The sequence below is a fragment of the Nicotiana attenuata genome, chromosome 1, assembly GCF_001879085.1.
Source record: "Nicotiana attenuata strain UT chromosome 1, NIATTr2, whole genome shotgun sequence".
In the NCBI taxonomy this organism is placed as follows: Eukaryota; Viridiplantae; Streptophyta; class Magnoliopsida; order Solanales; family Solanaceae; genus Nicotiana; species Nicotiana attenuata.
In genome coordinates, this window is record NC_031989.1 from 1,702,195 (window position 1) to 1,710,847 (window position 8,653).

At 34.5% G+C, this 8,653-nt stretch overlaps 1 pseudogene; it reads left to right on the forward strand.

Annotated features, from left to right (window-relative positions):
• The window catches only part of LOC109232322, an 18,191-nt pseudogene continuing 16,552 nt past the window's right edge, over positions 7,015-8,653 (forward strand).

An 8,653-nucleotide genomic window follows, 5' to 3' on the forward strand; every position in this document is an offset into this window, starting at 1 on the left:
CACGAACGCAGTAGAGTTGCCATATTTGCTTGACGCGAACGCAGTAGAGTTGGACACGCAGATAAATACTAGTACCATATTTTTTTCATCTCAGTCAAAGATTACGAATCGAGAACTAAATGGGAAACAATCTAATAAGTATGCAATAAGTTAATGAATCAGATTATCTTTCCGTCCAAAGTCCCACCACGTTCCTTGTCTACACCTATTAATTCATTTTAACGCTTGGCTGACTTGTCACACAAAATTTTCTTGAAATGTCATTATAGAATTCATATTGTATATCTATATCTATACTATATTAAAAGCACAAAAATTTTTAGCGAAATATTATTCATCTTTTCTTACCTTTTTAAAATAGAGTTCACACTAACAAAATAATCATTTATTAGTTTTTCTAATATTTAAAACTTTAATATCAACTATAATTTTAATTATTAAATCTTTCCTTCTTTAAACTATATACGAATTAAGTCCTACGTACTTAGGACTCACAATCATTGAAATTTTGCTATTCCAAATAAGATATGTCCTAAACAAATCGAGACACTAATCAACATTTGGAACTATATATTAGTGACACGTTTTTCTCTTTCTAATGTTCCTGTATTAATGTACAACTTTGTGCACATTAATTCACCTTGCACTATCTTCTCACGCACAAAAATATGGACAAAGCCAAAAATTACTTATAAAAGAATGAATTTGTTGTTCAAGAAATCAAACCTTCCAAAAAATAAATTTTTATACAAATCGGAGAAGTACCTAAAAATTATTAAAAAAATTTGTCTGCGTCGACGCTTTTAAGTTGCAAATATCCACTGGGATGATGGAGAACCTTTATGGGACATAATTTCTTTCTTTATAGAGTTAGTTAAATAAGATCAACAATTATATTTTCAAGAACTACACTTCAACTTTTAAATTATATAAATGTCAAATATAATTTTTGATACAATAAAAATGTGATCTTGCTTTATAATCATGGAGATTCAATACACGCATAACGCGCGTAACAAGAGACTAGTTCTTATTAAAAACAAATCGTACTAGTATGTTAGAAATATGATTAAAAAAAAAAAGGTTATTCTTTTTTGTTTTGTTTTGTTTAATCATTCATTTCACAATTTGCTAACTTAAGTAATTCGAATTTGGTAGGTAAATAAAAGGAGTTTAAGCACTCGTGTTGAAGAAAGAACTTCCATTTCAAAAGCTTAAACTTCATAAAGGAATTTTTACCTCCTATAGCAAAGGTTAACACCTTATTTATTTTAAATAAATACCATTTTAAAAAATTATATTCTATAGATACCGTTTAAGGTTTATAGCAAAATATTTAATTTTGGTTACCTCCTAGCCCTAAGCCACTAAATACGCTAATCAGTTACACTATTTTCTTTCTCTCTCTACTTTGATACATCCTAGAGGAAGGAACAGATGACATAGCAGAGCTTGTCTCCACAATTGAATCCAGAGTCTAACGTTCTGATCGTATGATAGCAGTGATGATAGGCTATAATTACGTATTTCAGTCGCTTATTACACTCTAATTTACTGCACATTAATTGAGTTTCAGCTTTAATCGCAAGTGTCTTGCACTAACTGTGTGTTTTATGCCTTGTAGGAGTGATTCCGAGCTATATAGATGTTATGGAATGAATTCAAGTGATTTGTAGCTTGAAAATCTGAGTAAAAGCCCAAGGATACAAGCCGGGATCGCGTTTGGGGGTCAACGGATGATAGTTATAGCGAACGAAGAATCGAGCAGGCATATTGTGCAATGTCTAGTAAAATAGATATAACTTTTTTCTCAGAACTCCATTTGGCTCCACAATATATGGTTGGAAAGCTAACTCAAAGGTCTACAACTTTCATGTTTTACGTTTTTCCAAATTCCAAATGGAACAGGGCGAAAAGTGCGCGATCGCGCTAGTTTTAGCGCGCCCAGGACAGAAAGTTGTCCAACTAGCACGGCCGTTAGCACACCCAGATGCGCGACCGCGCTAGTCAAACCCGGGAAAAATGTCCTTTTTCACATTGGAGAAGGTATAATTGTTTGGGCCCAACCCTACTTGGTATATATACATGAAAAAACGGTATTTTGAGAGAGGAGGACGTTTTTGAGAGGAAAACACAAGCACAGAGCCGCCGTGGAAGCCGGGTTTCATCTTTTCTTCCACCAACTTAGTCTTTTTATGTTTCTTTGTATGATTTGTTGTTTTGCTACCATGTCTATGTGGAGCTAAGCTTCACGTTCTAGGGTTGTGGTTCTTTCATGACTATTGTTATTCGAATATTGATTTTGATTCCTTAGTTTATCATATTGGTTTATTTATTCAATCCTGCACTTAACTATTTGATTGCTTGATCACCAATTGAATACTATCTACGAATCTAGAGTTGAACTCGAAAGTGAGAATTCTAGATTGCATATAAGATTGAGTAGAGTAAGTTCTTGAACCTGGACATCGGAGAACGGATTCGCGGTTAGGATAGACATATACCTAATTGCCTTGCTTGGTTGATTTACAGGAATTATAAATGCGTTCTTGTTGATTCTAACTCCATAGACATATAGGCGTTAGGTTAGCTTGTATAGGCGAGTAAGAACTCGATAGATTCTTATGAGCAATATTAACTCTGTCAACCAATAAACTAGATAAATTAGTTAGTCAATTCAATTGAAGAATACAATAGGAATGTTAGATAGCCCATAACCTTAGATCGTTTTCATTACATTGGTATCATAAAAATCTGCTCTTCCTCTGTTTAAAGTTCATTATTTATATTCTTTATTTAATTAGTTTAGAATCAATCACTTCTAGGTTTAATTCTTGTTTAGATAATCAGGATAGTCTAATTTAGTTAATAGTTAATCACAAGTCCTCGTGGGTTCGACATCCAACTTTTAATCACTTTATTACTTGACGACCGCATATACTTGCGTGTGCGTTTGGCCGCAACAAGTTTTTGGCGCCGTTGCTGGGGACTTAGAAATTAATTAGTCTACTAGGTTAGATTTTTACTTTTTGTCTATTCAAGTTTCTTTTTATTTTTATCTTAGTTTAATATTTTATTATCTTTGTTGACATGGCTTCTTGGAATGAGAATTGGTCGAATATTGGTTATTCTTATTATGATGATCCTTGTCCATATTGTGGAGGACCTCACTGGTGGAAAAATTGTCAGAATGTTCCCAGGAGCGAGTTGTGCGCACAATCTCAATTCTTTGAGTGGAATATTTGTCATATATGTGGTGGTCAAGATGGCCATTGGGATGGTTGTCCTAATTCTTATTATCCTTCTCAGAGCTCTTATTATGATCTTTCTTATAATGTTTGTGAGTTTGATAGGGCAATGAAGTACAGGATATAGAACGTGATGCATATTTTAGGGATATTCTGAGGCAAGTAGCAGAGCAACATGATGAACTTAGAAAAGATATGAAAAGAATGAGGGCAACAATCACAAGAATGAAGGCCAGTATGGAAGAATTAAATGAAGAGAGCGAGCACCAACAAGAGGAAAATTTTGAAAAAGAGGAGATTTTGAGTCAAACTTGGCTGGTGGAACAAGTTGAAAATTGAAAATATATGAGGCTCAACGTGAGAAAATTACAGATGGGATACAAGACCTAATAGAAGGAAGAGCTAAACTGGGACAAGAGATCGAAAAATTTGGCACTGCTATTCACGACTTGGATGCAGACATGAGTGCAAAGGTTGATGTAACGCCCAACAATTTAGTGATAAGTTTGTGTGAAGCTGAAAAAGATCTTCTAGACCAAATTGAGGAGCTAAATCAAGAATACCAATTATTAGGCCAAAATATTATTAATGATGCCAAGGTTGACGAAGAGTGCGAAATTGAGGATGTCAAAAATAATACAATTTTGGAGTTAGAGCGTATTGGACCTCATTCTAAATATTTTTCAATATTGTGTTTGGTTGGTGACATGGGAATTGATCCATTTGAGCATATAGAGGAGTCAATGGATGAGGAACACAGTGTTTATATTCTGAAATTTGCGATGCCAAGGAGACAAAACGACATTACTCACTTAAGGGCCAAGAAGTGCAAGATGCGATATCTATTGCTTGGTTCCTTTATTTTCACACCACCGCCTCATGAACGTGACAGAAAAATTGATGCAAAATTGGGGGCGCAATTTATATCCTCAAAGTGGAAGGAAAAATGGTGAAAGTGATGGAGTCGTGCCGCGACGTTAAATCAAGCGCTTGTTGGGAGGCAACCCAATCCCATTTTTTTTTCTTTTTTTTTGTTTACTTTTCATATATTTTATTGTGTTACATTTTTTTTATTATATTATTTTTTTTAGTATTATTTTTGTATTTTGTAGGAGTAAGAGCATGGAGTCAAAGCCAATAGGCGAGTGCAAAAGCGAGCATGTATTTGAAACTGAGTGTGAGGTACCCGCATAAAGGATCGTACCTGGGAGAAGTCTGAGTATCCCGTGAGCTGCTAATGCTTCGGCCTTTGGCCTACCAGGGAGTCTCTTTTACTCTCTTGTTATTTTTAGTGTGCATTGAGCACATTGCACAATTTTAAGTGTGGGGTGAGGAGATTGTCTGGGTGATTTTCTGTGCTATGTTAGCTTAGTTATAGTACTCGTTCTTAGTGTAGTAATTTTTTTTAAAAAAAAATCAGAAAATTAGGACTTTTCCTGATGATGGATTTAGTGGACAGCTTTCTTGAGGGATTAAGGTCCAATAAAAAAATCAAAAATATTTTATTTTTGTTTCTAGTTAGTTTTAGTTAGATAATAATCCCCCTTGGTTTTTCTTTGTGCATCGGTTCTTTTCCATGGGATGTAGTTTGAACCGGGTAGTTTTTTTTCTTTTAGAGTAATTTAGGGAATAAAATGGAGGAAGAAAGATGAGATAAACCTAGGAGCCCTTGACTTGTTTGATAATAGTATATTTAGGCTTTGGCATGTGTAGTATCTTCCCTATGATTTGAAATTATTGATGATGCCTTGCTTACTTGGATAGCATGTTTTGTGGCGCCTATGTCTTATTTTCTTGACTTATGTTCACTTTGTGCTTAATGCTTAATATCTCGTGACTCCGTGAATACTTGCATTTGTTTGAGAGTCGGAATGGGATCGTCCTTAGTGAGTCATGTGCCATGTGTGGTGAGATTTTTGTGTAGTCCATGTATTGTACTTGTGTCTAGAACTTGCCCGGTATGTGAGTTGAAGCAAAATTTTAGGTGATGCTCGGTTCGAAAAATGATTTTAGGCTTTCTTTGATCTTTTTGAGCTTAATTGCTTACCACAAATAAAATTTATCCCTAGTCAACCCTTTTGAGCCTATAGACTTTTATTTGGTACCCACATTACAAGCCTATACCCTTTTTATTCTTAATTGACATTGTTTTGATCCTTTTACGTCTTAAAGCACTTTAATTGTTAGATGAGCGCTAAAAGAAGTAAGAAGGGACTAAGTGTGGGGTGGCTTTTGAGTGAAACCAATAAAAGGAAGAAAGGTGCACTTGTTTTGTAAAATAATATACCACTAGCAGAAATTGAAAAAAAAAAAAAGAATAATCTGAAAAAAAAATAGAGATGAACACATTGTTGTCTTGTTCCTGCTAGTGGGTATGAATTAATGTAGTGCTTAAAGAAGAAGGGAGCATATTTGGGGTGATATTGTTTGTGAAAGTGAAGTGGATTGAAGAATTTGCGCATAAAGTTGATTATGTGATGTGTTAAAGTGCTTAGGAGGGTTAGTCACTATTCCTAAATATATCCTACCCGTCCCTTAGCCCATATTACAACCATGAAAAAGTCCTAATTGATTTTAGATCGAGCGAGCCTACATTAGTAGAGATTTACATTAAGGGCAAGCCTATGGTACCAATTACATGCATGTGACTTCTTTTGTGAGGGTGATGATATTTTCTTTGATATATATGAGTCCTTAAAATATATTTGATCATGAGATTCGAATGTGTGGATTCAACTTACTCTCTTGCCTTGGTTGTGAGGGAACATGGTTTCACGAAGGATAGGTAACATTATTAGACTTCTCTAGGATGTTGGGTGTTCAAGCCATGAGTGCATTGTGACATTGAGTCAGTTTTGAGGCTAGGATTGTTGTGAGCATATTGTCTTTGTTTGAATATTTTTGAAGAATGACATAAGTAAAGGGAAGTGTATGACGATTGCATATGCTAGAGTTTAATTGTTGCTATCAACCATAATCATTGGTGTAGTGTGCTTCAAATATGTTAAGTGCTCATAGATAGAGTAAATTTTTGGTTGATGTTGCGGCCAAACGCACTCACGCAAGTGCACGTGATCGTCAAGTAATAAAGTAGTGAATAGAGTATCGTTCCCACGAGGACTTGTAATTAACTATTAACTAAATTAGACTATCCTAATTATCTATACAAGAATTAAACCAAGAAGTATTTGATTCTAAACTAATTAAAATAAATAAAAATAAATAATGAACTTTGGACAGTGAAAGAGCAGATTTTTATGATATCAATGTAATGAAAACGATCTAGGGTTATGGGCTATCTAACATTCCTATTGTATTCTTCAATTGAATTGACTAACTACTTTATCTAGTTTATTGGTTGACAGGGTTAATATTGCTCATAAGAATCTGTCGAGTTCTTACTCGCCTATTCAAGCTAACCTAACTCATATATGTCTATGGAATTAGAATCAACAAGAACGCATTTATAATTTCTGTAAATCAACCAAGCAAGGCAATTAGGTATATGTCTATCCTAACCGCGAATCCGTTCCCCGAGGCCCAGGTTCAAGAACTTGCTCTACTCAATCCTATATGCAATCTAGAATTCCCATGCTTGCACTACTCAGGTCATACCTTGCACTACTCATACCTTGCACAATACGGGAATTCTTACAATCCAAATTGGAGGAATCATCCCAACTTCTCATGGGGTGGAAATCAGTAGAGTCAGAATCAGTATAGACCCCAAGGGGGTTTCAATCAGCCTCAGAGTCCACCCCAACAAATGGAAGAGAGCACAAATGATTTACTAAAAAAGTTGTTGATTGACAATCAGCAACTCAGGACCGACTTCAGAAATCTTGAGAGGCAGATGGGGCAGTTAGCAACAAATCAAAACACTAGACCTGCAGGCGCTCTCCCCAGTGATACAGAAAAGAATCCGCAAGTGAATGCAGTTACACTTAAAAACGGGAGGGAGCTTGAGGAAGTGCCAAAGAAAAGGAAAGATAAGCCCGTACCTGAGGGGGAGTTGATCCCTAAAGTGACAAACGAGCCAAAGAAGACTGCTGAAATTCTAGAGCCAGTGGAGGCCCCAAGGCCACCACCACCTTTTCCCCAGAGATTGCAGAAGAAGAATGATGATCGCATGTTCAGCAAATTTCTCTCCATGTTGAGCCAGGTTCAATTGAATATCCCACTTGTTGATGTGCTTCGTGAAATTCCAAAGTATGCTAAGTACATAAAAGATATAGTGGCTCACAAGAGAAGATTAACTGAATTTGAGACAGTTGCACTTACTGAGGAGTGCACTTCTAGGGTCCAAAATAAGCTCCCTCAAAAGCTTAAGGATCCTGGCAGCTTTACGATTCCTGTGCGCATTGGTAATGTTGACACCCAATTTTGTCCCTCCTTTCTTCCAAACTATTTCTTTAAGCTTCTAATATCACTAATAATGTAAAAAATAATTATTTTATCATTTTTAACACAAACTAGACCTAATTATTATTATTATTATTATTTACTTAATATCACTATTACTAGTATTATTAATATTACTACTACTACTACTACTATTATTATTATTATTATTATTATTATTATTATTATTATTATTATTATTATTATTGTTGTTGTTGTTGTTGTTGTTGTTGTTGTTGTTGTTGTTGTTATTGTTATTATTATTATTATATTTATTATAATTATTATTTATTATTAATGCTATTGCTATCGTCTTTATTATTCATACCTTAATCGTATTATTGTTACCTTTCACGAAAAGTATTTTTATTTCTTTTATCTCACTAAGCGAGAACATTTTTTGCAATAACTTTAAAATATTACGAAATTATATTTAATAAATCTTGCCGTATCTTACGATTAGCATTTTATTTAAACATTATTAATTATGATTAGGCTAATAAATAAGTTAGTTACTTGTTTTTTTTAATATATTAATATTATTGTTGATTATTAGAAGCCTAACAAAATAGGAGAAAGAAAAGAAATACAAGTAAGTTTAAAAGGCCCAAATTACAACCTAACTGTTCTGCCCACCCCCATTTCAATTTGTGTACATTGGCCCAAATCCTCCACAAAACGAACCCAAATCTGCCCAACAAGCAGTCCAAAATCCTCCACTTTAGCCCAACTATAGAACACTCTAGAACCCCATCAAAACTACGTCGTTTTGATAAATATGCCAGACTTAGCTAGCGTTTGGCCATAGATCCCAAATTTATTTTGAAAAATCTGATTTGAGTGAAGTTTGGTTTGAAGATGAAAATGTGTTTGGACATACGTTTTCAAAACATATTTTCCAACTTTATTTTGGAAAAACATGTATATAATTCCCAAGTTTTGGGATTTTGGCCCAAAATCAGCTCAATAGCTGATTTTGGGATTTTGAAATTTTGGGATTTGTA